This window comes from Eleutherodactylus coqui, chromosome 4 (assembly GCF_035609145.1).
Source record: "Eleutherodactylus coqui strain aEleCoq1 chromosome 4, aEleCoq1.hap1, whole genome shotgun sequence".
Taxonomy (NCBI): Eukaryota; Metazoa; Chordata; class Amphibia; order Anura; family Eleutherodactylidae; genus Eleutherodactylus; species Eleutherodactylus coqui.
Window position 1 is genome coordinate 136,110,158 of NC_089840.1, and position 26,839 is coordinate 136,136,996.

A 26,839-nucleotide genomic window follows, 5' to 3' on the forward strand; every position below is an offset into this window, starting at 1 on the left:
TCCAAGCTCTTGGAGGTGAAGATGTTTTTTGCACTGATCTTATACTGCAGTGTCCTTAAACAGAGCTTATGAGGGTCCGGTCCTCCGCTTGTAAACAAAGCTTATGAGGGTCCGGTCCTCCGCTTGTAAACAAAGCTTATGAGGGTCCGGTCCTCCGCTTGTAAACAAAGCTTATGAGGGTCCGGTCCTCCGCTTGTAAACAAAGCTTATGAGGGTCCGGTCCTCCGCTTGTAAACAAAGCTTATGAGGGTCCGGTCCTCCGCTTGTAAACAAAGCTTATGAGGGTCCGGTCCTCCGCTTGTAAACAAAGCTTATGAGGGTCCGGTCCTCCGCTTGTAAACAAAGCTTATGAGGGTCCGGTCCTCCGCTTGTAAACAAAGCTTATGAGGGTCCGGTCCTCCGCTTGTAAACAAAGCTTATGAGGGTCCGGTCCTCCGCTTGTAAACAAAGCTTATGAGGGTCCGGTCCTCCGCTTGTAAACAAAGCTTATGAGGGTCCGGTCCTCCGCTTGTAAACAAAGCTTATGAGGGTCCGGTCCTCGGCTTGTAAACAAAGCTTATGAGGGTCCGGTCCTCCGCTTGTAGAATGGGGCCAACTGTAGGTAGTTAGTGCTATTGTGTGACTAATGGCCAGACAGGCTGCTGGGGATGAAGTGGGGTTTCTTTGTGAGGCACAGTGCAGCCTGTCATGCCTGTGTGCTGTGGCTCTGTTCTGGATATTGGCAGTCTGGTGTGTGCGCTGCTGGCTCTGCTGTGTGGGGGTGTAGCAGAGCAGCAGGAGACTCGCCCAGGGAGCTGGTACAGTCTCTTCTTTGGCACTTCAGATCCAGCTGCTTTGCCGCTGCTGTGAAGGTGTGTCCTCCAAGGATCAGTGGATCTCTCTGGTGCTCGGGGGAGTCTCTGCCTGCAGAGGAGTGAGGCGAGTGTCTCCCACTCTCACTGGCAGAGGGCTGTGGTTTCCTGGGTCGTGTGTGGTCATTGGAGCTCCTGGCACTTGCAGAGAGGAGTGCAGGGCCTCCTGTGGGAGTCTGTAGAGCTCAGGCCTTGCTGTAGGTGAAGTGCAGCTCTCGCTTCCCACTGTCCTCAGTGCTGCAGGTGGTGTAGGCCGCGGTGGACCTCGGGCTCCCCACAGCGGGTGCACAGCTGGGCGACAGACCCCTCAACCTGCTCACCCGTGCTCAGGTGAGCTGCGTATGACCGTGGAGCTGTTTATTTGCTTGCTGGAAGAGCTGAGTGGCTCAGGTTGTGCTGTGGTATGCTGGAGCCCTAGGCACAAACGTCCACCATGAGCTGCTAGGACATGACCCTCATTTATAAAAATTCTAACCAGAGATGGCCTGGAACTTTAATTTATCTATAAGTTGTCGTGGAAGGAAGCTCTAGTGTGGTATGAAATGGAATAAAGTTAGGCTTCTACTTCGCCACCAAAGGAAACCATTTTCTTGAGAACTTAATGTAAATACTTAATTGGGGATAACTGGTAGCAGAGGGGGAAGATTTGACATCAGCGAGAACTTGAATCTGCATCTCCTCCGGATTAGAAAGAGATGGTAGGTTAGAGGTGATAAGTTTTGAATGGCTGAAGTGTTTACATTTTTATCCCCAAAAAATGGCCTTGAGGTTGATTGGGAAGGGATGTTTCTATTTCTATGCATAGTGGAGCCCTTAGACCAGCAGACATGGGGAGGGATTTGTGACAGTTGAGCTGCCACTAAATATTTTCATAGATTAGTTACTGATAGGTCTCTGACCCTTTTGTAGAAATGCATAACTTTTGTTTGATGCAGGGTCTCATATGTTTCCATATAAAATGGAAGATTGCCTGTTGCATTTCCTATAGGCCGACATTGGTAACATTAATGGGGAGACCTCTAAAGGGGTAGAGAAGGCGTGGGTGGTACTGTCATTTTGACACTTTGTCCTACCCAGGAGAGGGTGGGTTCCCATTTCTTCATGTCAACTTTAATTGTACTAAATAGTTGGACAGTAGTTCTATTTATATAGTGATTCTAAGGAGAAAGAGAATTTGATACCTAAATAGGGAATGTAATGTGGGGGAGCTTGAAAACTGAGTTTCTGCATGAGTATGTTATGGCAAAAGAGCTTTTGTTTTATCGGTGTATTAACTACTAGACCTGACTCATCAGCAAAAGCATCTAGTGTAGCCATTAGGTTTGGGGAGAGGAGAGGCTTGGTAAGGGTGAGGAGGATATGGTCTGCAAATAAACTAAATTTGTTTCTCTGCTTCAAAGCCGGAGATGTTTAAGTTGTTTCTGACACAGGCCAGGGGCTTCATCGCCAAGGCAAAGAGCTGGGCGCAGGAGGCGTCCTTTTCTTGTACCTCTTTGTATAGATATTGTCTGAGGTTTAGAGCTAGGAAGTTTAAGCTGTGCAGGGGGGGGGGGGGGGGGTAGAATATAGAGCCCGCAATGCTGTGACATAGGCTCCATGGATACCATCTTACTCTAAAACCACAAAAGGATATTCCCAGGAGAGACTATTAAAAGCTTTTTCGATATCTTTAGCTAAGGCTACTAGTTGGATTTTCTGTCGCTGTGAGACATTGATGAGTGAGGATTTTTCTTATATTGTCTGGAATTGGTTGCACTGGGATAAAGCGAACTTTATTTATGTATCAGAGAGGGAAGGAAACTTAAGTTGGGTGGCCAGTATGCCAAAGGATTTTATAATCCAGATTTAATAGTGAAATTGAACAATGGTTTTTAGGAGAGGTGTGGTCTTTGGTTGAGGGGATAACTTATGTGGGTGCTTAAAAATTTCCCCAGGAATATCTTTCTCAGATAGTATATCACTGTAGAAGTGTGTTAATGGACTGACGAGTAAAGTGATGATTTTTTTCGTAGTTGAGGCCTGTCAGTCCATCTAGGCCAGGGGTTTTGCCTAATTTGAGGTTTTTAATGGCTTCTTCCACATCCTCTTCAGTGATCTGTTGGTTAAGTTGCGTGGTTTGATGTGTGGGGGTTTTTGGGAGAGATTTTTTTTAGATCTAGTGTGGCAGATGGAGGTTTTTTGTGTGGGGTGGTATTTATATAATGTGCTGTAAAAATTGTAGAATGTTTGGCCAATTTTATCTGGGTTCAATGTGGGTGAGCCCTCTTCAAATTTTGTGTACTGAATGCTATTTTCTCCAGCAGGTTCTGGGGTATTCTGCAGCTTCCTAATTTTGTAGTATGGCATGCACACACCTTGCAATAACCAGTTAGACACAAGCTATAAGTTTCAGGTCTAAACTGGATCTGGGCGTAAAATGCTCAGAGCCTCAGGTTTATTGAAACTCATAATACCTGCCATTTATGGGCGTATAACATATTACATCGATAAAATATATAGGTTTTCATTCGTTGGACCATATAGAATCCCACACCCCTCCCCCCACACCCCTCTCAGGTCCAGTGTACAAGTCAGCCTTTGTCTCCAACATGTGGTCAGACAAAAACTAGCTTCTTTGTCTCAGAAGTTGAGGGTGGGGGTGGGCTGGGAAAACGCCCAAAGTGGATAGTTCTTCAGTATAGCAATGTGCCTTTAACCCTTAGGAGGCTGCAGAGGAGCTTTACATTAGGCGAACGTTATAGCACACGTCTTTGACCATGCCATTGTCCAGCAAATACCATAATGAAATTGTGGCCATTAGCCTCTACAGAGTTAAATTACTACAGCTGTGTAATAAATCTAGTTTATACAAATCAAGACAATTTACGCTAATTCATGTCTACTACAATGGAATATACTGTATTGATTCCCTCTTTTGCCCTTAGTCTTGCTGCCAAAAGTTTGTCGGGTTTTTTGGCTGACTGAAATGGGTAGCTTGAGTCCAGTGGAGGACTTTTTCTGCCATGGAGGTGTATAAGAGATTAACCCCTTAGTGACCAGCCCATAGCCTTTTTTTGTCCTGCCCAAGTGAGCTTTATTCCCTGAGGATGTAAAAACGTGTACTGCAGGGATTAAAGCCACGTGGGCACTGGGGGTGACAAGATAGCCAACAGCATGGAGCTGTCATCCTGGGCCGGCGATTGCATTAAAGCTTTTAAAAAGTTAGACTTTCAGCTCCACACAAAAAGCTTCCATGAGGGGGGCTGAAAATGCTTACGGAAGTCCAGCTCGCGGCTCCCCGTTGATTCGGTCCAGAGCGGACCCTCCGCCATCTTCTGCGCATGCGCGCCAAAGGAAAAGTGGTGGCGCATGCGCAGAAGAGCGGGTCGGCGCGGGAAATTTAAAATTTCCTGTCTCCCAGCTACTGATGGTAGCTGGAAGACAGGAGATACCACCGGGGACTGTGGTGAGTGGTCCCCGGGTCCCTGATCACACAAGTTTTTAGAAAGTGAAATTTCATCTCCCCTCATGGATCGGATCCAAGAAGGGAGATAAAAATGCTCCCCCAACGTCCCCCCAAGCCCCCCTAAAGTACAGGGTATCACCCTGATCTGCGCATGCTCTGGAAAGAATGGCGGCGGATGTGCAGTAGAAGCCGATGCCAAAGTGGCATTTGGCCTAGTAACCTGTAGAGACCAAAGTGATTGCTTCCTGCTGACATGGGTGGATGTGATACACCTATCCCAGCCATCCATGTAATTTGTTTAATAAATATGGCACACGTCTAGTCCGGCGTATCTCTCTCCTGTCAGAGATTAGTGACAGGAGAATAGCTGAGGAAAAACATGTGCCATATAGAGTCAAATGCAGAAAAAAAATCACCCCGCCATCACCATCCCATATACCCTAATTACCCCATATATCCCTGTCCACTTATTTGGGTTTTTTTTTTTTTTGTCTACCTCCAAGTTCTGGTAGCGATGCCACCAGTGAGTCAAAAGGTTTTTTTTTTTGAGTGACTGCGTGGAATTATGCACACGTACTTTCGCCCTACATCACATCATTTACAGCGACTCTGGGCGTCAATCTGGATGTTGCAAATTTTACCCCGTTTAACTTTAATTTATTCATTACTGACTATGTCCTGGAGTTAAGTGTCCAGCAAACATATACCTACACTGGACAATACATTACCGCGCACTCCACTTCAGTAACGACAGGTTATACTTGCGGTTTTTTTGTGTGTGCAGGGATCGACAACTAAATCTCCATCAACTGTCCTGAAAATATTGGCGTTAATGGAAAAATCATGTGGGAGCTTGTGGACCTATTTTTAAAGAGGGTACCACATTTATACTTCTAATTATACCAGCATCCCCCTTTATGTTTCAAAAGTATTTATTGAAAGTAATTCTAAACTGTTGGCAACATTCCTGCCGCATAGACCCCACGCAGGGAGGAAAAAAATAGGCATCACAACAGGAATAACTGGCATATTTAGATTCCATTGATTCCAAGAAACTGTTATAAACTTGTATAAACTTGTACAGCTATATAACCGACAATGTATAGGGATGGGAAGGGGGGGGGGTATAGCAGTACAACACAATACAGGCACAAGTCGGGATGGTGGAATTTTACATATATATGCAAACACATTTTTTTCCTTTTCTTAAATTATGCAATCGTTTATCTCTCTCGTTGATGATACACTTTAGGTTCAACTAGTCGATGAAGAAAGAAGCTAGAGTTGAAGGTAGTAATGTAGATTAGGGATATTGACAAAAGTGATCCAGGGTTCCCATACCAACTCAAATTGTGCTATCTGGTCCTGGCGTATGGCAATCAACCTCTCATTCAGAAGAGTCCTGTTAATTGGGGTGATAAGGGGGTTAAAGGGTAGATGCGATTGTCTCCAATAATAAGCAATGTGTGTACGAGCTGTCATGGTTATAAATTGGATAAGCTTAAAGGAGGCATTGCGTATCTTTTTAGGTTTATTACCCAATAGCAATATGTACGGATCTAATCCAAGAAAACCTCCTGTGACTGAAGAAATAAGATGAGTAACCTTTTTCCAGAAGGCCTGCGATATGGGACATGCCACCAGATGTGTAGATGCCATCCAATGTTGTCACATCCCCTAAAGCACAGATTGGAGACCTCGGGATAAATAGCATGTATGAGAGATGGCACCAAATGGGCTCTGTGTAACACCTTTAAAGATGTTTCAGTAAGACTAACTTGCCAACTGTTTTTGCTTAGGTTTTCACTGCAGTGTCGCCATCTTTCTATGGATAAGAAAGCATTTAAGTTTGCTTCACATTGCCTTATGTAAGGCAATTTATCTTGTTGCTTTTTATTTAGTGCACAATAGAGATGTGACAACGTGCCTGGATAGATTGGACAATAGTTCAAAAGTGCTTCTAGCGGATTTATCTCTACCTTAGATTCTGGGGAGACCAGGGAGGACCAGAAGTGGAATACCTGAATTATTCTCCACCATTCTGTTGGGGGTGGCTGGAAATGGTTTCTGAAAGAGGATAGTGAGGTTGGCGTACCTGAAGCAGAAAGTTATCTAGGGTAGTTATTTTATTTGCTACCAGGAAAAGCTCAAGGTATCTAGTCCTGGAGGAACAGTTGGGTTCGACAGGAGTGGAGTCAAAGGTGATGGACCAGAAGGGGAAGTCAGCTTGAATCGAACCTGATGCCATAGCAAAATGGTGAAGAATGAAAGTGGAGCTGAATTTTGGAGAGTAGTTGGTAGGGTAAACGTGGTCCAGAGCAGAGTCTGCCAGTTATGGGGACGTAATTGCATATTTTCTATGGCGACCCACAGAGGGGACTTAAAACCTGCCAAAATTGTGATTTGGGCAAAACGGGCTGTCTTATAATAATTCAGGAGGTTAGGGACCGATAGACCAACCGACGTCTTGTGGAGGAACATGATGCTCTTTGGTATCCGGTTACATTTGTGACCAAATAAGACATGATTCTTTTTTGAAGTGCATGTATGACCTGATATATGGGACTGGGACCGGGATTGTTCTAAAAGGTATAGTATCCTTGGTAAGAGCACCATTTTGATACTGTGGATCCGGCCTATCCAGGATAGGTAGGGACATTCTCACTTTAGTAGATCTTGCTTAAGCTTCAGGAAAAGGGGTTCCTAATTCCACTTACTGTATATATAGAATCTATATTTCTTAATTTGATTCCAAGGTGGGGTAAATGTGGAATTGGAAGTTAATATCAGTGAGTTTTTGAATGTGGGGCGTGAACAGTGAAGAATTTCAGATTTTGATTGGTTATTTTTAAGACCAGGGGCCCTCTCAAAGTTTCCCAAAACCGACAGATTGGGGAGAGAGGTCAGAGGTTTTGTCAGCGTCAAGAGGAGGTAATCGGCAAAGAGGCTAATTTTTGAATTTTGCGACTCCACAGGAATCCCCCATATGTTAGTGGTGTTGTATGTAGATATAGCTAGGGGTTCTATTGCCAATGCGAATAAGGCTGGAGAGAGTGGGCACCCCTGTCTAGTGCCCCTTAGTATATTAACAGGAATAGAACTGGTAGAGGAGATGTTAAGAAATGCTGTGGGTTTAGAGTGAAGGGCCGTAATGAGGTTTAGGAAAGGCCCACCAAATCCCATTTGATGAACAAGTTGCAGGTAAGACCATGATAGAAAAAGCTTTTAATAGTTTGTCGAGGGTGAGAACTGTTAATGGAGTTTATTTGAGGTGTGTTATGTGGATTAGATTTATTATTTAGCAGATATTGTCAGGTGACTGTCTGCCTGGGATGAACCCCACTTGGTCTCTGTGTACCAAACAAGGGAGGAGTTTATTGAGCCTAGAGGCAATGATAGACGTGAGAAGTTTGAGGTCAATATTTAGGAGGGAGATGGGCCTATGGTTTGGATTGTAGGATTCTTGCTGGGTTTTGGTATGGTTGTTATGAGGGCTTGTAGGAAGTCTGGGTGAATTTGTCCTTGTAGGATGTGGTTGTATAATTCAACCGTTCGGGGCATTAGTATAAAAGCGAATTTCTTATAATAAAGGCTAGTGTAACCGTCTGGTCATGGGCTTTGCCTCTCTTGAGACGTTTGATCGCCCATTCCACTTCTGAAGTGACATCCAGGTTAAGGCCTGAGAGGGCGGAGTCCGATGGTCTAGGGAGATTAAAGGGGTTGTCTCACGGCAAACCTCAAAATTTTACCTTACCCCATTCCCCCTGTCACCCCCCCTGGCATAAAATAGCAAATTAAAAAGGTTTTTAAACCGCTTGCTACACACCGATCCGATGAAATAAGGACTTTAAAAAAATCTTCTCCCAAAGATGGCCGCCGGTCCTTTCCCAGGGATGCACTGCTGTCTTCTCCCATGGTGCACCGCGGGTCTTCTCCCATGGTGCACCGCGGGTCTTCTCCCATGGTGCACCGCCGGTCTTCTCCCATGGTGCACCGCCGGTCTTCTCCCATGGTGCACCGCCGGTCTTCTCCCATGGTGCACCGCCGGTCTTCTCCCATGGTGCACCGCCGGTCTTCTCCCATGGTGCACCGCCGGTCTTCTCCCATGGTGCACCGCCGGTCTTCTCCCATGGTGCACCGCCGGTCTTCTCCCATGGTGCACCGCCGGTCTTCTCCCATGGTGCACCGCCGGTCTTCTCCCATGGTGCACCGCGGGCCTTCTCCCATGGTGCACCGCGGGCCGTGTGTTCCATTGCAGATTCCAGCCTCCTGATTGGCTGGAATTGGCACACGTGACGGGGCGGAGCTACGATATATTTTGTCTGGGTTAGAGGCCAGGGTACATGGTCGGGTTTGAATTTTATGTATAGCATTGAGTGTTCGTCTGTCCCTAAGTTTACGTGCTAGCAAGCGATCTGGCTTATTTGCATACTGGTAGTATGTGGTTTGTGTCCAGGCTAGTGCCTTTTCAGTTTTATGGGTTAAGATGGCATTTAATTTTAGTTAGGAATCTTTGATGGCCTTAAGTAAATGGAGTGAGGGATTTTGTATGTAAGCTTGTTGTAGTTTAATAATTTCATGTTCTAAGTTTTGCTGGGCCCGGAATCTTTCCTTTTTTTGTGAGGGAGGCCATGGATATCAGTGTGCCCCGAATTACTGTTTTGTGTGCTAGCCAACGAATGTCCATAGAGGTGGTTTCAGGGCTATTAAGCTGAAAATACTTTTCTATTTCCTGTTGAATGGCGTTAGCCAGTTCTCGGTTGGTTAGTAGAGATTCATTTAGCCTCCAATTATATGGAATGCGGGTACGAGGTGTAAAAAGGAACTCTGAGAGCACTGCATCATGGTCAGACCATGCACAAATTATATGACGTGAGAAGGATAAGAGGGATTGGAAAGAATCCAATCCAACCTGGAGTGGTGCCTATGAGCTGGGGAATAATACATATATCCCTTTTTTGGAGGGTTAAACTCTCGCCAGGTGTCGACCAATGTGAGCGTCTGGAATGCTGAGGCTAGTTCTAAAGTTTGGGTTTTTGTTCTTGTTAGGGACGTAATGGATGTGGAATCAATAGTGGGATCGATGGTGAAGTTAGAATCTCCACACCAGAGCAGCCTGGAATATTCTAGCTGTAACAAGTTATCACACAGTCAAGAAGAATTAAAAAGGTGATTATGTTAGGGGCATACGTATTGAATATACAGTTTTTCATTATACAGGTCTCCTGTTAGTATTAAGCATCGCTCTTGTGCATCTGTTATGACCTTCATTACAGCAAATGGCAGGGAGTTATGAATGAAAAGCGACACTCCCCTCTTTGTGGCGAACAGAGAATGATAGTGGGATTGGTACCAAGAATGAAAGTGTTTTGGGTGGGAATCTTGTGAGAAGTGAGACTCTTAAATGTAAATGATGTCAGGTCTGTGCTGCTCATAGTCAAGGAAGGCCTTCCTACGCTTGATCGGAGAGTTAAATCCTCTTACATTGTGACTTATGACTGTACACATGGGGAATATATATGTATGCCAATCTAACTTTTGGACCAGGTAGATTTGGAGCACCCATCCCAACTACATGGAGACATGACAATGTTATGTACTTAACTGGGCTAAACCAGCACCGACTTTTTGAATGGTTGTACCTAACTAAGGGAGGTGGGTAAAAAAAACGGTTATAGAAAAAAAAAAAACAGGTAGGTTATTAGGGTGAGAAGTTGACGCATATAGTGCATCATTTTAAGTTGCAATTGTGAGGGAAAACATGGTGTCCCCATGGCTTAACCCCTTCCCACTCCAGGACGTACCGGTACGTCCTGGGAGCCTGGTACTTCCCGCAACAGGACGTACTGGTACATCCTGGGGATAGCGCGAGATCACATAAGATCCCTCGCTATCCCGCAGCGGGAGCTGGCTGTCAGTCACAGCCGGCGTCCCGCTGCAACAGCGGGGGGGCATCGGAGATGCGCCCCCCGCTGTTAACCCCCTTACCTGCCGCAATCTAAGTAGATCGTGGCAGGGAAAGATCACAAAGGGATCGCGCTCCCTCTGTGTCTCCGGCCGGCTCTCGCGATGTCATCGCGAGAGCCCGGCCTGTCACCATGGCAACAGGACGCCAGACACTGGCGTCCTGTATTGCATGTGCCTATAATCGCTGTACAAGCGATAAGGCATGGCAGAGCAGTAGCTTTGCCATGCCTTATGACAGCGATCATAGGCATAGTGCTGCAGGTCCCTCAGAGGGACTCAAATAGTGTAAAAAAAAAGTGTAAAAAGAAAAATGCTTTTTTATGCTTTCTCTAATAGCATAAAAAAGGGAAAAAAATTAAAACCCCCACATATTGGGTATTGACGCGTCCGTAACGACGTGTACAAGAAGTTGAACACTCTTTTTTTTATTTTGTACGACAAAAAGCGTTAAACCGCTAAACAGAGGCAAAATGCTAATTTTTAGCATTTTGCCTCCCAAAAAATGCAATAAAAGTGATCAAAAAAGCCGTACATTCCACAAAATGGTACCAATAAAAACTACAGCTCGTCTCGCAAAAAATAAGCCCTTAATGAGCTCTGTACATAGAAAAATAAAAACGTTACATGACTTTGAATGCAGCTATAGAGAAAAAAAATTTCCAAAAAAAAGGGTTTTATTGCAAAAAAGTGTAAAAACCTAAAATAACAATTTTAGTATCGTTGTAACCATACTGACCCGCAGAAAAAATTTAGTGTCATGCTGCATGATTAACGCTGTATAAAAAAGAAAAAGAAATCCATGGCAGAATTGATGCGTTTTCTCTCCCTGTTATCATAAAAAATAAAATAAAAAATTTTACGATATTGTCTATGTACCCAAAAGTGGCACCGATAAAAACTACAGATCGCCACGCAAAAACAAGCCCTTATACGGCCGCGTCCACGGAAAAATAAAAGTTATGGTTTTCGAAAAATGGAGATGGGAAAAATACCAAAAAATCGCTTGATCCTCAACGCCAAAATAGGCCGTGTCATTAAGGGGTTAAGGGCACTACACTGCCCAACTAAAACGTGTAAACTCAGTCCCAGTAAAAGTGGAATGAGCATATCTTGCCTTAGACAGGTCCTTTCGCACTGGTCACAGAAGGGCGGGTTCTTTGCCGTTGCATCTCTCAGTCTCGATGGTTTCTGAGATCGAGGAGTCTGGGGTCTTTGCTCAAGAGGTATATCAATCACAATATTAGATGATCTCGAGGCCTCCTGACCTTCACTTAGCGATCTAATGGTATGCTCTCTGCCTTTAATTTAGAATGAGAGCATTAATGAAAAGCCCAATCTGGAGCGAATTTGTGCTCTTTGAAGTGCTAGGGTGATGGGGCAGTGCTGGCGCCTTCTTTCAAGAGTAGACGGGGCTAGGTCAGCAAAGATTTAAACCCCTGGCTCAGTCCCTGGGATGGGTGAAAAATTTCTGGCAGCTGAAAGTATCAGATCCCGAGCTTCCGGATAGTGTAGTTTAAGGATGATGTCTCTGGGTAAGTTTATATTGCGAGGTTTAGTTAGAGCTCTGTGTATACGGTCCATCCTAAATAGATTTGTATCGGTCTGCGGAAGAAGGGCTTGAAACCTATTTAGTGCTGCTTCTTTTAGTGCAGTGAAGCGTTCAGGTAAACCTCTTAGTCTTAAATTGGCTCATCTGGACCGATTCTCCAAGTCTTCCAATTTTAATTCTAGTAGTTCTATTTTGGAATCTATACAGGCTTGATCTGCGTCCAGGGTTGTAATGACCTTGTCTGTCTTGGTTTCGATCTCATCAACCCTTTGGGGTAGATCTTGTAGTTGCTTAGAAAATTCAGATACCGCCTGGTGGAGTTCCTTTTTAAACAGCTGGCTGATCTCATACAAAGCTTTTGCGTCAAAGCCCTGGCAAGAGCTGGCCTCAGTTGGTCAAGTTGTAGGTGTATCCTCTTGATTTCTAGACCGAGAGGGAGGATCTTGCTCCTGGTCCGCCATAGCAGGTGGGAGCAAAAAATCTATGGGATAGTCTGAGCGGAACTGTGCGGAGGGGATGGCTTGTGGGGTTTCCTGTATTTTGGCATATTTCAACCTGTCGCTTTTTTTCCCCAAATAAATTTCTTTTAGATATTACTAATCACCAATAGGTCAAGGATCAATGCAACAGCAGATCAATCATGTACTTGTGTTTCCTGAGGTAACAATTCGGTCATATCAGGGTGGGGATAGTTGCGGTTTAGTAGCTACTCCTCAGCACTCCAGATTCAGGCCCGAGGCAGTAGAGATTAGTAAGAAAAAATTGAGGTGCACGTCCTCCCTAATGCTAGATTATGCTGTTCTTCTGTTGGGAGTTGAGCTCAAATACTAATATGTATTATCTATATTATTTATATTTATCTTTATAGTTATATTTATATATTTAATTTGCTGAAACTAAGAGAAAAGTCCTTTCAAACTCCTCCACTAGGTGGCAGCAGTATTCAAACAGAGGGAAAGTGCCAGCAATGCACATATGCAGAGAGTTGGCCTCTATTGTAAACGGCTGGGAAAGTATCTGAGCTACACTCTAACTTCCTGTCTTGAGGAGGCACCTGGATTTACAACTATTCCTGTGGCGTGGCAGAAGAGAGAAAGGCAGATGTCCTGTTGAGTTATGACAAGAGGGTGGGTGAGGGAGGGGAGGGGGCAGTGTGCAGAGTTGCAGCCGATTCTGATCTTTTAATCCCCGGTGGTATTGTAACAGATGCAAAACTGTCCCCTTTCACAGGCTCCAGATGTCTCCCCTGCTGCAGGTGAAACCTAACTGCAGTCAGGAGTTACTCGGCTCTCCTGCAGAACGTCTCTCCGCCTGCTGTGATGGCTGTCGGCAATCTCGGGTTTCCACAGACCCTGCTGGGCTTCCCCTCACCTCTGCTCCTGCTCTGGCTCACTGTCTAGGAGCTCCGGTCCTGCCGCGGGTAGGGGCTTCTCTTTTAACTCCACTCCTGGTAGCGTGCGATGTAAGCGTTGTACTCCACCAGCCGCAGGTCCTGTTACTTTAGCCTGTGGAGGGTAGAGGTTGATCAGGCCAGGCTAGGCCGCCCCCTGATCACCCGTACTGCAGTGATGTTGATGGCCCGCAGGGCTCCCCAAAGGCAGAAAAGGGTGTACAAAGGGAACAGAGCAAAGCTCTGTGTAATCTCCAGCATTCCCCGTTATAAAGCATTGCACGACGCAGACATGGGCCTGCACAACTGTCTGCAAAAATAGGGAAGGGTTCCCACAACCCCTGGTTTCTAGACGCGTAGACAGAGGAGCGTCTTACGCACTGGCAAATGACCCCTCGCTTGCCGTAAAATGGCGTGACAAAGGACTTTTATGCTCTCCAATGTGCACGCAGACACCTATGTTGTCGTAAGGGAGAGGGGGGCTGCAGCAGAGAAAACTAAACTGGTCTGCGTCAGACTATATTAAATTTATGGGGGGGGTGTCGGTTTGTCCGACCAGGCGCTACAGCCATACCTCGTAAAGCGCAAAACGAGAGCCTGGTATAAGAAGGTAGCGATCTACCTAATGCAGATCGCTATGTATAACGCGCACGTCATTTTTAAATCTGGAGGCAAGCTGAGCTTACTCCAGTTACAGGAGCAGGTTTTTGAATACTTTTAATTTGAGACCGCCACACCTCCAGGATGCATTACAGTCCGAGGAGGTGTGGAGGCTCAAAGTGCCATTTACTGCATCCCATCCTTGAGACTGCGGGCAAAAAGTACCCCCCCCCCCAAAAAAAAATGTTGCGTTTGCACCAAACAAGGGAGGACAAGGGATACACTATTTTATTGCCCCATGTGCCCATCCCACCCAGGCCTTTGTAACTACCCCTGCTTTGAAACCTACCATACCATTTTACATTATTTGATTCCATATAAGAAATGCCAAAAAAAGGGTGTATGGGGGGCGGGGGTTAGGGAGTCAATTTTATTTTTATTAGTGCGTCTCCCAAGTTTTTCCTGCTTGAAACAGGGAACAGTCATAAGTTAGATTTGGTGAAAAAAATGAAATTGCATTTATTTTTCACTTGGTTTATAATTAAAATTAAAAATGTTGCGTCAGAATGCTTAATACCCCCCTAGAAACATTAGCTACGGGGGGGGGTCTTGATTTCAAAATTAAATCACTTGTGAGGGGCATTCTATTTATTTTGGCAGTTTATTGTCTCTACAAGCGTGCAGTGGAGCCTGGAATTGATTCAGTTGTGCCCTGAAATCAAATGGGTGCTCCCGCCATTATAGGCCTAGCCATGCATCCTGTAAGATTAAGGCTACAATGGGTATGTTTCTGAACACGGGACAAACAGGGGTACCCATTATGGGGTGAAAGTCTTTATTCATATCTGTGCTGTACAAAAAAAGTTTTTAAAATGACAATTACCAAAAAAATAAAAAAATTTTTCCTTCTGCTTTGCTTAGATTCATTCCAAAACTGTGGTCAAAAAGTCATTTACCCCTAGATTCATTAAGGGGTTTAGTTTTCAAAATGGGGTCATTTGTGGGGCTTCATCGTTTTGGTCACTCAAAGGCTCTACAAGTGGGCAACGGGGCATAAATTTCCTTAAAACAAAATTTCTGTTATGAAAGCCACAGATTGCTCCTTTCATTTTGGGCCCCATTGTGCATACAGATATAATAAAGCCACAATGAGTGTTTCTGAGCACAGGACAAACGGGTATCCATTTTGGGGTGCAAGTCCTCATTTTCATGTACACTATAGAAAAAAGTGCTGTATTTAAAATGGCATATTTGCAAAAGAATGAAATTTTAGTTTTTCTCTTCTAAATTGCATTGACTCCTGAAAAGTGGGGTTAAAATACTCATGACCCCCATCAGTGAATATTTTAAGGTGTTTAGTTTTTAAAATGGGGTTGTTTGTGGGGGTGTCTATCATTCTGACTCCTATGAGCCTTTGCAATTTTGGCTTGGCATAGGAAAACAGTGTTCCTCAAAATGTTGATAAATGTTAAATTTGTACGTCTCCTAAATGGTTAAAAACAGCATAAGTTTTTCAAATGTGCGTCCAGAATAAAGTAAATAGAAATCTATCTTAGCAAAAATTTGTGCAGCATGTTTGCGCATATTTGATATTACAAATGAAAATGTGAAAAAAGACACTTTTGGCACTTTTCACAAATATACACAAATTCTATCTGTCTATTTTTACCAGATAAATGAAGTACAATATGTGGAGAAAAAAAAGTCAGAATCACTTGGATATGCAAAACCTTTACAGAGCTATTCTATGTTAAAGTGACACATGTCAGATTTCTAAAATTTGGCCTGGCCATTAAGGTGCAAACAGGCTTGGTCACTATGGGGTTAAGCTTTAATTTGTGTCCTTTATGTCTTAGTGCTATACTGGGTCTTTGCTGGTTGGCCAGTTCTAATTGGGTGAGACATCTCTCCAGTGCAACTTGAATCTGATATTTCTCTTTTTTTTTTTTTTTAATATGGGAAGCAATTCGAGAGCTCTGGCCCCTTATGAAGGCCTTATGGGCTAGCCATATCCAAACAGGTTGCGTGTCATTACTATTGTGAAATATTTTGAGAGTTCTGTTATCTTTGCGAGTAATGCAGTCTTTTAGCAGGGTTTCATTAAGCCTCCATCTCATGGGGAAGAATGTGGTATGATTAATGAAGAGGGACATGACAAGGTCTTGGTCTGACTATGCATATATGACATGTCCCACTCGTGCAAGTGCTGGCAGAAGGTGGGTGGAGGTAAGTGTCCAGTCTATGTGAATAATATTTGGGGCTGAGAAAAAGATTATAACCTCTTTTTGGGCCAAGTGCCTCCCTCCAAGTCCCCCGAGATGGAGCCCAGTGTTGATCTCTGCATAGCACATAGTTTGCGCTGGAAGAGCTGCTGTTGAGAGAAGGGGAAAGTACTGTAATAAAGTTGCCCATCCAATAGATGAAGAAAGTAGCCTTTTACATTTGTTAGTGACGAGGGAGACCTGATTTATAGGGGTTGTTGACAAAGGCATACATGTTGACAGTAGCTACCTCGTGGCCCACCAAAGTGCCTTGTAGAATGATGAATTTGCCATGTGGATCTATCTGTTTTATTTATCGAGAGGGGAACGGAGATGTGTAGGATACACTGTGGTGTTAGAGCCTACTGGTGAGTATACTTGTAAGTATTGAGAATGGCGGTATTTAGGGGCGGAGGAGGCAGAGAAGTCGGTATCCCGGAGGCAGATGACTTCTGGTTTGTGTTTAAGGTACTGAAGGAGAGCTTATTTGCTTTTGAGTGGAGAATTATTGTTCAAAGTATTTTTATTGGGTTTTCAGGTGTATTAACATCAGCAACATATCTAGACTTCTCACATTTTCTGGTATCACTAAGCGTCTTCAACATAACGTTTCGCGAGGGATAATATAATAGAATATCAAGCTAGAAAGATAAGAAAGGGATAGACGAGACAAAAAAAGGATTGAGTGGTGGAGAGACTAAAAGGTCAAAGAGGGGTGGAAGGGAAGTGGGAGGAGCCCGCGGAGGAGCCCCTAAAACAGCTTACATTCAACATAGCTTGGACATTAGAGTGGGACAATGCCTGATTGGATCCAAATCTTCAGATCCTTTGGGTTGCGGAAGAGTATCCAGGATGACCACGCTGAGTAAAACTTTTCTGTTTTTTCATCATGGGCGATTATTCTCTTACATTTGGGCTATATGGTCCATAGTTTCCAGCCACAGAATTCTCGTGAGGGGCGAGGAGGACTTCCATAGCCTTGGAATTACTTCTCTTATGGCTATTAGCCAAAAAGAAAGAAAAGTCCACTCAAATTCTTCCTATGGAGCAAGGGAGTATTAATAACAAGGCTGCTTCCGGCGTGAGGAACACCGGGTCTCTAAATATCGCGTTCTAAAGGTTTGTTATATCTCGCCATCAGGGGGGAGAAGAAAGGGCAATCCCACCATATATGGAGACTGCCTCTTCCCTGAGAGCAATGCCAGCAGGTGTCCGGGGTCTGGGGATACATTTTGGCCAGATTTGTGGGTGTTCTATACCACTGGGATAGTAGCTTATAATTAGTTTCTTGGAATTTAGATGGAATTGTGAGGATGTGAGTTAGTGTGAAGGACTTAAGCCAGTCTTCTGAAAAAGATTTTCCCAGTTCCCCACACATCTAACGTTATCGTTATGGATCTCTGCCAGCACTAGGAGGCGGTACATCACTGAGACTCCCGATTTAATCGGTGTGGGAGACATGCAAAGTTGTTCAAACTGGGAGAGAGGAGACCGAAGAACCTCCATAGATCCCTGAGATTGGATAAAGTGCTTGGTCTGAAAGTTTTGTGGCCCCACTACCCAAAATCTCGTTAATAGGACGAACACCCGAGGCAGATTTGACATTTCTGATCCGCAGGGCGGGACGTGACTCCCCGAGTGGTAGAGGGAGCCCCTCGAACATTAGGGGGAAATCTGGATTCCCAGTCAGAGGGATGAGAGGACCCGGTCTAGATATTGGGCCAAGGCGAGTAGCAAAGCCGCTCCAGATGTCAAGAAGCCAACTCGTGAAAGGTGACATTGATGGAATGTTGCGGTGTGTTGCAGGCGGGAGCCAGAATGAGCCCATTAATTGTGAGGAGATGTTTTCGTACTGAAGTTCAACCCATAGCTTGGATGATCTATTCTGGAAGATATCCAGGATGCAGTTGCAAATGGAGGTCTTATGGTATAAGGAGAAACTGGGGAGACCTGTTCCTCCGTCTTTCTTTTGGCGTATGAGGGTCTTGAATTTCACCCGGTGTCTGGAGCCCCCCCCCCCACCACCACCACCACCACCACCACAAAGTCCTGAGATATTTGGTGGATCCTATCAAAGTAGGATTTAGGTAGCTTTAGTGGCAGGGTTGTAAAAAGGTATAGGAATTTGGGAAGGGAGTCAATTTTTAGGGTGTTGATTCTCCCAAACCAAGAGATGCTGAGGGGGTGCCATTTTTGGAGATCTCTCCTAAGGTTGGCCAAAATCGGTTTGTAGTTTAAGTTGAAGAGGTTATTGGGGTTGTTGCTATGGTTAATCCCTAAATATTTGATGTGGTCATCTTTCCACTTTAGGGAAAAAAAGCTTCCAGGTTTAAGGCCTCGGCTGGTGGGATAGTTAGGTTTAGGATCTCATATTTATGGGCATTAATTTTGAATTTGCTGACCCGACCAAAGCGCTTAAGTTATGATACTGGGAGGGCCACCCTCGGGTTGGTAAGATACATCAGCAGGTCATCCGCAAATAAAGCAACTTTGTTTTCGGATGTGCCAGATTTAAAACCTTGGATATCGGAATTGTTCCTGAGGGCGTTGGCCAGGGATTCCATCACAGGGACATATAGGAAGGGGGACTATGGACAACCCTGTCTCATTCCATTATTGATCTTTAAGGAAGAGGAGAGAGCCATTTACTCTAATACACGCCGTAGGGTTGTGGTAGAGAGCCATAATCCAGGTCAAGAACCTAGGTCCCATTCCTATTTTTCGAAGGGTTGTTTCCAGGAATCCCCAGTCCACTATATCAAACGCTTTTTCAGTCTGACAATAGGCACAGGGGGCTCCCTGCAAGACGGGTTCGCGAGATTAAAGAAATCGATCTTATGGTTTTGTCCTTTGCTTCCTGTCCTGGGATAAACCCAGTCTGTTCCTTATTAAGGTAGGGATAAGTGGTTTCAGGCAGGTTGCTAAGATTTTGGTCAATATTTTGGTGCTTATGTTTAATAAGGAGATGGGACGATAGTTGTTGCAAGAAGGATCTTTCTCTGGCTTAAAGATAACTGTTATGGCTTGTAGGGCCTGTTGTGGGAACGAGCATGATCTTGAAATGGAGTTTAAGGATTTCAGTAGGAGGGGGGCCAGCAGATTCCCGTATGTTTTATAGAATCTGGGAGTAAACCCATCTTGCCCTGGACTTTACTGTTCTTTAGATCTTTGATCACTACTTGAATTTCACATTCTGAGAAGTTTTCAAGGCTAACAGTCCTCCCCTGAAATGGCTCTCGGCGCAAACCTGTAAAGGTATTTCTCTACGGACAAAGTTCTGCTGAGGCTCCATTCCCTGGCTCTCAGAAAGGTTGTAAAGATCATGATAGTATTATCCAAAACAATCCAGTATTTCCGCTGTGAAATGGATCTGTCCCTTGGTGGGAGAATTTAAAGCTGCTATATAGGGTGTGGATGTCCTGGGATGGAGGGCCCTGGCCAACCACCGACCACTTTTTGTTTCTGAACTCGTAGAAGCCTCCTCGCCTTCTATCTCTAGAGCAAAGTGTATATTGGTCTAGGATGGAGAGCATTTTTCTGTGGGTGTCTGATATGTCTGCTCTAAGTTCATCTGGTGGAGCTTTTTTGTTCGAGGTTTCGAGGGTGTCAAGCCTCGTTAGTAGTAGCTTCAGGTTCTGCGCTATTTTCTAATCTGGCCCCGTGGGAGATGAAGATTCCTCTAACTGCACATTTAAGTGCTTCCTACTGAATGGGAGTGGGTGTAGAGTCAGCCTCATGGACACTGGAGAAGTCCCGTATCGCCTGTCTAATTGCCTCAGCGCATTTTGGGTCGTTAAGATTATCATTGAGGCGCCAGGTATGGTTCTCTCTTTTGCAGGTAACCCCGTGTAGGGCACCAAACACTGGAGCGTGGTCAGACCACAGAAAGATCCCCATGGAACTAGCGGGGGACAGGTCCAGGAGATCCTGCGAGATGAATATATAGTCAAGTCTATTGTAGCTATTGTGTGTAACCGAGTGGCAACTATAATCTTGTGTTTGGATGTAGGATTCGCCACAAGTCGACTAGTTTTAGGGAAGTTAAGGCCCTTTTAAATTTTCTTAAGAAAAGTGTAGAGACTCCAGACCTACCTGCTGACGAGTCCAGCTCCGGTTCGAGACAGAAGTTGAAGTCCCCACCGAGGATTATTCGGGAGCCCACAGCAAGTCTTGAGTTTTTCAATGAGCCGAACACCAAACGATACCTGGAGATGGTTAGGGAAGTAAGCATTGGCAATTGTTAATATTTGGTTGCTGAATGATATTTTAAGAAATATATCGCCCTTCCGCATCGTTCTCGGTAGATGAGATCTGATGTGGGAATTGTTTATGCACAGCAATCGAGGCCCCACATGATTTTTTCCTTGGATAAGGACTATGATACCATGTATTGTAGTATTTGGAGGTGCAGCTATGGATGCTGCCTGCGAGGAAATGAGTCTCCTGTAACATAGCAATCATCACTGTGTTTATGAAAATGTTGGAGAATCTGGCTTCTTTTGGCTGGCATATTTACACCCCTGGCGTTGTAAGAACAAATTGTCAGATTATCCTTATTTATCAACTCGTTTTGGCAGCTGTCGTGAGCTGAGAGGGGGGGGGGCATGGAAGGCGAGAGTGGAAAGATTTAAAGGAGGAGGGAGAACAGAAAAAAAAAGAAAATGAGAAAAAAAAGATGAGAGGAGAGAGCAGAGAAAAGTATAACAAGGTATCTGGAACGGTTTCAGGCTCTTCTAGGCTGGCACTGGTCAAACACCAGGTAACGGACCACATTGTATGTCCTCCCGCCTAGAAGAAGGAAACTGCAGGGTAGGCGCCCCCCACCGGTCCCCACGGATAGTAATAAAATCCCCGAGGGGCTGCAAACTTATTTAGGCCTAAGTGTCTTCTATGCGGAGGATGATAGTCAAAGGAGGAAGAAATTGATTATGAGCGAACTAGTAACAAGAGTGTCCTGCTAAGCAACTGTTACAACAGGGTCCAGGGACCAAGGAGAAAACGTGTACATGTTGGGGCCCGTCTATGGGGGAAATCACCCCTTCTTGAACCTGTGACGGGATCAAGAGACTGCAGTGCCCATACGCATACTCCAGTCAGAAAGTGTAGGTTCTCCGGCAGGTGCCCTGTCCTCAGGTCTGCATTCTACAGGATCCACGGTGTTCTGTGTTGTTTTGGGGAGGCTGTTTGCCATTCGTCTCTAGGGTCGGGAGCCAGAAGAGATGGAAGGGATGGCCAATCTGGTAGAGACACCATAGGGAGATTGAATGTCCCCAGGAAGTTTGGGAGGTCGCCCAGGGATCGGAAGACTGCCGTCTTGCTTTCTCTCCAAGCCACAAGCTGGAAGGGGTATCCCCAGCGATAACCGATTTCTTTGCCTCTCAGGATGTCTAGTAGTGGTTTCAGAGCTTTACGTAGCTGGAGTGTTCTTTTGGCTAGATCTTGGAGTAGCAAGATTGGAGATCCTTTAACCCCTTGAGTGGCACGCCCGGAAATTTTCCAGGACGAGCTCCACTGCCCATAGCGATATAGCCCGGAAGATTTCCGGGCTATGTATCACTATAAGAGCTGCAGAGCACAATGCCGCAAGCTGTGGCATTGTGCTCTGCCTGCACAGACCCACACAGCAGTTCGGAACTTTAAAATAAGAGGCAGGGAAATACTGCCGATCTGCTGGCAATCTCCCGCTTTTAATTTCCAACTCCTGCACTAGTTTGTTTACAGGTTGCCATAGAGACCATTGGCGTGTCAGAAGCAAGCCGATGGTCTCTGTGGCAGGGAGAGCTGGTGCTTGGCTGTCAGAAGACAGCCAGGCACCAGCTCTTACAGCAGAGATCAGAGAAAACCTCTGATCTGTTGTGTTAACCCTTTAAATGCTGCAGTCTATGTGACTGCAGCATGTAAAATGCTGTCACCATTGGTCCCCTGGAATGTGATCAGGGAGTCCTGATGGGGTATTTGTGGAAGTCCCCTAACGGGACAAAAAAAAGTAAGAAATTATAAACTCTTGTTCCCTTTTACTTTGTAAAAAATTAAAAATAAAATTACACGTGGTATCCCTACATCGTAATGACCCAGGGAAGGAATTTAGTACATTATTTAACCCCTTAATGACAAGGCCCGTTTTTCTTTTTTCCCCATTTCATTTTTTCCTCCCCCTGTTTAAAGAAAATCATAACTCCTTTATTTATCCATCGACGTCACAGTATGAGAGCTTGTTTTTTGCGAGATAAGTTGTATTTTTCAATGGTGCTATTTTTAAAGTACCATATAATGTACTGAAAAATTTTTACAAAATTCTAAGTGGAGTAAAATGAAAAAAAATGACATTCCACATCTTTTAGTGTATTTTGTTTCTACGGCACACAAACTGCAACAGTTTTTTTTGTTGCTGTAGCACTTGTATTTTTTTTTTTTAAAAGGCCTTTATTTTTTAAAAATGATTTTCTGCTGCATCTTCTCCGTGCAATAACTTTTTTATTTTTCCGTCGACTTACTTGATCAATGGCTCATTTTTCGAGGTAGTGCTAATTTAGAATACATACGACTTTTTATTGCATTTCTTTTCTGGGAAAGAGGGTGACAAGTGCATTTGTGGGGTTTTATTTTTTTCCTGACTGTTCACCGTGCGGGGTAAATAATGCGAGACCAAATATGTATTTTTCTTTTATGGTTTAGATTTTTTATTATAGATATGGCAAAAAAAGTGGTTTTCAAGTGAGTGTCATAAAGAGAAAAACTATTACAATTTGCTATTGGCATAATCGTACTGGCCTGTAGAATGACTTTAATGCATTATCTATACTGCTCAGAGAATGCAGTGAAAAATAAAAATAACCATGCAGAATTACGGGTTTTGTTAATCTTGCCACTAAAAAATGGAATAAAAAGTGATCAAAATTTTACATGTTCCAAAAAATTAGATAAATGAAGACTAGAGTTGATCCCGCAAAACACAAGGCTTTCTAGAGCTCTGGCAATGGAAAATAAAATTATACAGTTCTTGGAATTTGGTGACACAAAAGCAAACCTTGAAGAAGAAAAAAGTTTGAAATGTACTAAAATAGCAAAGCATAAAAAAAATGTATAAACTTAGTATCGCCGGAATTCACTTTATTGTGAACCCTGAACGCCGTAAAAATGAAATAAAAAAAACAAAGGGCAGAATTTCTTCTTTTATTCCCCCCCCCCCCCCAATCTCCCTACAATTTTTTTTACAAAAGATATGCAATACATTATATACCCAAAAATGGTGCCGTCAAAAAGTACAACTTTTTGCAAAAAACAAGCCCTCGTATCGCTGTCAATGGAAAAATGAAAGTTATGGCTCTTGGAACGCGACTGCAAAATTTGTTGAAATTAAATGATTAGACCATTTTTAAAAACCTGCCCTGGTGGGTCTGACAGGGTGGTAAGAAACCCACCACTCAAGGGGTTAAATGACAGGTTTTTCGACACCCCTAGCTCTTTTTAAAATGTCCTTTGTCTTGTCTTTGAAGAAGTGGATGCGACACACAATGTCATGTGGCCGCTTGGGGTCGGAGGATTTGGGCCCTATGGTTCTATGGATCCAGTCTATCTCGATCAGTTTGTCTCTGGGTCTCTGTATTAAGGATCTGAAAAAGTTCTGGGCCCGTTGTTCTAACTGAGCATTCGTGATTTCTTCTGAGAGGCCTCGAATGCGGATGTCTCGCCTGTGTGTTTTCGAGGTCTTCAATCTGAGATAGAATATTGTTCAGCTGTGAGGAATGGGCTGTTATGACCTGAGTGTGGACAGGGTTCGCTCGTGCTCCTCCTCCACTGCATTTACTCTATGGCCAATTTGCTGCACTTCTTGGATTTGGGCTACCGCCTGTTTATGCATAGATTCAATATGTTGCAAGAGTGAGTCTATATCAGACTTGGTGGGAAGAGATTTAAGATGGGTTTTCCAGTCCCACTCGCTGGTATCAGATCACACTTATTGAGGGGGAGCAGTGAGCCCCTGTATTTTTGGTATTGCATGTAGGGGACGAGTTCCAGGAAAGAACTTTCAGTCTCTGCAGAGCGCGGGGATCTTTGTTAAAGTGTGTGGGCATAACTCAAGCTGGAGGGGGGGTCCTCCTGTATATTTTCCCCGGGCATCTGCGTAAGTCTCCTCCCCCCCCCCCCCCCCCCCCCCCCAGTGTAATGGGGTACTAGCTCTCCCCTGTGAGGTGCCATATGAGGTGAAACGGGCTCCTGCAGGGGCACCATTTTGGGGGGTGGAGAGGCAGTGCAGTCGCCTTCACCTGGACCCACCTGGGACACAAGACTCATATACTTGGCTGCCTCTTCTCTACCAGGGAGTTGGCGCCAGGCAGCAGACCGTTCCTGGGTCATCTCGTTGGTCTTGGTAGAGTGGGAGCTGTTGAACCGGCTTCTCTCCTCTGGGCATGGGGGGAGGGGAGGCCGCTGCATATCTGCAGTCCCTGGGCAGTGCGGGTTCCTCCGTTCTCTGCCTGTGTTGTACTCTGGGTCCTCCTCAGGGGAACGAGCGCGCCGAATGTCTGAGGCTTCTGAAGAGAGGGGTGCCCGGCGCTCCTCAACCTCATGTTCCGCCGGCTCCCGGTCTGCTGTAGCTGCGGCGGTGAAGAAGCTGCCGATGTTGGAGCTCTCCCCCTCACCCGCTCCAGGGCCCCTGGATTGCGCAGACGCCGGGAGGCGCCAAATTCACATAAAAGCCATTATTTTCCCGGGCAGTTCACCCTTTTAAAAATACTGCCATACTACTTCCAGCTCTACAGGAAAATGGAGACCGTGGAAGGAGACAGGGGAAGTGTAACAAGTGTGAGTAGTCCACTTAGACAAAAGGACTTGTCATGTATTTGCACTAATCGCCTCCAAATAGCCTCTCCTGTATTTCCATTGCAGGAGGATGCATCCAAAAAATTTGAATCCAAAAGAAGGCTCAAAAAGTGTGCCTTATGTGCAAAAAGCTTGTAAGGAGAAGACGAGACTGAATTATGGAACACAGTTCCGAAAGTCGACATCCAAGTCGCTAAATGCATTAAAAAGACAGCACTCCCATTTGAGGATGCTTCTCAGCTTAAGGATCCCATGGACTAAAAGGTGGACGGGCTCCTCAAGCGTGGCTGGGAGACTACAGCCAACCTGATAGATGCCAACATCGCGGCTACCTCAGTCGCTCGTTCCATATTCATATGGCTGTCACAATGAAAGTCGCACCTGAGGCAAAAAACTTTAAGGGAAGAGTTAGTAAAATGTATTCCTTTTTTAAAAAAAAAAAGCCACGGGCTTTTTGGCTGATGCTTTGGCCGAATCAGTCCGGTTGTCGGCAAAAAAAAATGCAGCATTATGCAATTCCGCTAGGCGCACATTGTGGCTCCGAGCACAGTTGGGTGACATCGCCTCAAAAAACAAGTTGTGCTTTATTTCCTTCCAAGGGGAATACTTATTCGGTCCTGTGCTGGATAAAATTCTAGAGAAGGCAGGAGACAAGAAAAAAAAGATTTCCATCAGATTTCTGCTCCAGGAACTGCGCGAGGTTCAAACGGTCCTTTCGTTCCAGAGGTCCGAGGCAAAGGCAAGACGGGCAGTTGGTCATGCGCAAAAGGAGGTAAGGGTAAATCTTCCCCTTTCTTCCCACCAAGACCTGAATGAAAATAATTCAACAGTTTCGGTAGGGGGCAGGTTGAACAAATTCGCAGGGAGATGGCCTCAGATTACTTAGAATCCCTGGGTATTGGAAATTGTTTTGTCAGCGTATAGAATTACGTTTATTTTTTTTTGTTTTTTTTAATTTAATTTTAAACTTCAGGATAAACAAAAACATTGCCACATAGTCAGAACACAGCACAGATCACATTTTCGTAATTTCCATCAGATCTGGCAACTAGCGTGTGTGCTTAAACCGGTTAATTGCTTAATCAACGTAATGATTAATCAGAACTGCAACTGCGTTACTTATTCAAAAAGCCTATCTCAATTATTTGAGAGTTGTCCACTAGCTCCCTGGAAACCAGAGGTAGTGGGAGTGGGGGATGGGAAAAATGGGAGGGGTAGGGGGGGAAACACCTGTGGGGCAGAAGTAGGTAGGAGAGTGAAGGTGAGGAGAGAAAAAAACCAAAAAAAAAAACCACATAATCTCTGGCCATCTCCCTACAGTTTGTGTGGCTATTTTTTATTCTTTTTTCTTAGTTGAGATAAAGGGGACCTGTGTGTAACGGGATTGAGGTCTAGTGAGCTCATTAGGCGCTTGGGTTCTTATATTCCTCTGAATTCTGGTACTCAATCCAGTGATACCATGTCTTTGTGAACTTGTCCTGTGTGTGTTTGATGGCGGCGGTAAGGTCCTCCATCTCCATAATCTCACGGACCTTGCGAAACCACATTGAGATAATGGGGGTGATGATTGTCGCCACAGTTTTGGAACGCATGTTTGTGCTGCGTCAACCAGATGTCTCACCACAGAGCTCTTATAGGAGTACAGAGGGATCTCGCTGAGGTGTAATAGAAATAATGCAGGTGAATTTGGGAGTATGTACTCTGTGAATTTGGAGGTGATACCCCATACCTCAGACCAGAAGCCTGCTAGTGCTGGGCACTCCCAGAATATATGCAATATAGTCCCTTGACAGGTGCCACATGTTCAGCAAAGAGGGGACACTGCAGGTATCATTTTGTGACGTCTGGAGGGCACCCTGTACCACCGCGAGAGAATCTTGAAACCCGTTTCCTGTGTCTTGCTTGACATAGATGATTTATGTGTGAAGGTACAGATTCTGCTTTGTTGCTGTT